Genomic DNA, 3,462 nt, shown 5'->3' on the forward strand with positions numbered 1-3,462 from the left:
GAGAGAGAGAGAGAGAGAGAGAGAGACAGACAGACAGACAGACAGACAGACAGGGTTAGGGTTAGGGTTAGACAGACAGAGACAGACAGAGGGGGAGAGACAGACTCGGACAGAAAGACAGAGAGAGACAGAGAGAAAGAGAGAAAAACAGAGATACACGCACACGCACACACACACACACACACGAACGTTCGCACGCACGCACACACTGACACACACACACACACACCGCACACACACACACACGCACGTTCGCACGCACGCACACACACACACAAACACACACACACAAACACACACACACACACACACACAACACACACATACTCTCTCTCTCTCTCTCTCTCTCTATATATATATATATATATATCTCTCTATCTCTCTATCTCTCTATCAGTCTCTCTCTATCTCTCTCTTTTATGGAAGAGTGTATTTTGGATCTTTTAAAAAAAATTTATTCTCTTTTTGTGAAGTTTTTTTTTATCGAGACGAGGGTGTGGTGTATGTGTGTGTGTCTGTGCGTGTGTGTGTGTCTGTGCGTGTGTGTGTGTGTGTGTGTGTGTGTGTGTAGAGCGATTCAGACTAAACTACTGGACCGATCTTTATGAAATTTGACATGAGAGTTCCTGGATATGATATCCCGAGACGTTTTTTTTCATTTTTTTGATAAATGTCTTTGATGACGTCATATCCGGCTTTTCGTGAAAGTTGAGGCGGCACTGTCACGCTCTCATTTTTCAACCAAATTGGTTGAAATTTTGGTCAAGTAGTCTTCGACGAAGCCCGAACTTTGGTATTGCATTTCAGCGTGGTGGCTTAAAAGTTAATTAATGACTTTGGTCATTAAAAATCTGAAAATTGTAAAAAAGATATTTTTTTTATAAAACGATCCAAATTTACGTTTATCTTATTCTCCATCATTTTCTGATTCCAAAAACATATAAATATGTTATATTTGGATTAAAAACAAGCTCTGAAAATTAAAAATATAAAAATTATTATCAAAATTAAATTTTCGAAATCAATTTAAAAACACTTTCATCTTATTCCTTGTCGGTTCCTGATTCCAAAAACATATAGATATGATATGTTTGGATTAAAAACACGCTCAGAAAGTTAAAACGAAGAGAGGTACAGAAAAGCGTGCTATCCTTCTCAGCGCAACTACTAAACCGCTCTTCTTGTCAATTTCACTGCCTTTGCCATGAGCATGAGCGGTGGACTGACGATGCTACGAGTATACGGTCTTGCTGAAAAATTGCATTGCGTTCAGTTTCATTCTGTGAGTTCGACAGCTACTTGACTAAATGTTGTATTTTCGCCTTACGCGACTTGTTAAACATTACAGGACATCACATAAAACAAAGGGACACAACCGAAAAACCCTTGAACAATTACAACATACATGGGGTGGGAGGATGGGTGGGGGAGGGGGGGATGTTCAGGGCTTGGTGGTCGCAGTATCAAAAGGATTTAAGAAAGAAAAAACCTGAGGGTTACATCAAAACATGCATATACAGGCACCAATCCTTGTAAAATTGATCTACTGTATTATTTTGGACCTTATAGAAAACGTTGGTGATTTGCCCTTTATTTTGTTTGGAGATTTGAATGCAAGAACAGGTTCTCGGAATGCACGTGAAATGCAGTGTTTTTGAGTCACTTGAGAAAAAGTGACTCTATGTAATCGGTCAGTGTTAGTCTGTCCGGCCGGCCGGCAGTCCGTAGACACCACCTTAACGTTGGACTTTTCTCGGAAACTATCAAAGCGATCGGGCTCATATTTTGTTTAGTCGTGACCTCCAATGACCTCTACACTTTAACGATGGTTTCGTTGACCTTTGACCTTTTTCAAGGTCACAGGTCAGCGTCAAAGGAAAAATTAGACATTTTATATCTTTGACAAAGTTCATCGGATGTGATTGAAACTTTGTAGGATTATTCTTTACATCAAAGTATTTACATCTGTAGCCTTTTACGAACGTTATCAGAAAAAACAAGGGAGATAACTAGCCTTTTCTGTTCGGCAACACACAACTTAACGTTGGGCTTTTCTCGGAAACTATAAAAGTGACCAGGCTCAAATTTTATGTGAACGTGACTCATTGTGTTGTGAATAGCAATTTCTTCCTGTCCATCTGATGCCTCATATAATATTCAGAACTGCGAAAGTGACTCGATCGAGCGTTTGCTCTTCTTGTTATGATGCAGATTACTTCAGTGTGTTCCCGTCACAGAACACTGAAGTCGAGGAAGGAGACGATTGTCTTGAAGAATGCGTGCGTGTGTCGAAAGATGAAGAGGAACATGCCTTTGGTAAATATTTGTTGAATGTTTGTGAGCAATTTGACTTTGTTATTGTGAACGGTGTGCAGGGAAAGGGAGGAGGGGACGGTAACTTTACCTATGTTTCAACATCCGGTTGTAGTGTTATTGACTATTTTATTGTGTCAAGAAATTTGTTTTCTTCTGTTTCACTTAACGTAGCTGAAAAAATTGAATCCAAACACATGCCTGTGGAAATGATCTTCCTGCCAAATGATGTTTTTGTTAACTCTGAGTGTAATGTTTCTAAGGCTGTCAAGATTGAAAAGTTTGTTTGGTGTGATGAAAAGTCGATTTCGTTTGTATCCTCATTCTCTTCTGAAGAAATTCAGGCCCGCCTCCGAGATGCCACTGAATTAATAGAAGTTGATGTCAATGTATCTCTGAGTAAATTTAACGAAACAATGACGATGGCAGGAGAGTGTATGAAAAAAAGAGTGTATATTGGAAAAGACAGACAACAAAGGTGGTTCGATTCAGAATGTTACCATAGTAGCCTTCGTTTATTTCATAGCGGCCGTGTAGACAAGGATTGTTACACTGAAAAAAGAAGTAGCTATACTGAACTTATTAGACAAAAGAAAAAATCTCATCGTCAGTCTCTTATGGAGTCTTTAGATAAAGGGAGTAGTGATCCTAAATTGTTTTGGAAAACAATCAAATCCTTGGCATCTAAGGTGGCAGGTGTGATTTCCATTAATACAGAACAGTGGTATCAACATTTTTATAATGTGTTGAACTCTTTTACAAAAGAAAATAATGATCATACTGATTTTGTTGAGGATGGTGTTAACCGGGTATCTGATGGTGATGATGAGGAGAAGATGTATGACATGGATGCGCTTGAACGTGTCATCACTGAAAACGAAGTAAAAAAAAAAGCTTTTAGAGTATTAAAGAATGATAAAGCTGCAGGACCCGATTATTTAATTGGGGAGTTCTTCAAGAATTCCGCCACAGCTGTTGTGCCGTTTCTTACAAAATATTCCAATAAATTGTTTACCTCAGGACTTTACCCTGATGTATGGACAAGAAAGGTGATAAGAATAATCCTGATAATTACAGAGGTATTTCATTATTATGTATATGCAGCAAATTGTATAGCTACATTTTGAACAACAGATTGACGAATTGGAT

This window comes from Littorina saxatilis, linkage group LG13 (assembly GCF_037325665.1).
Source record: "Littorina saxatilis isolate snail1 linkage group LG13, US_GU_Lsax_2.0, whole genome shotgun sequence".
Classification (NCBI taxonomy): domain Eukaryota; kingdom Metazoa; phylum Mollusca; class Gastropoda; order Littorinimorpha; family Littorinidae; genus Littorina; species Littorina saxatilis.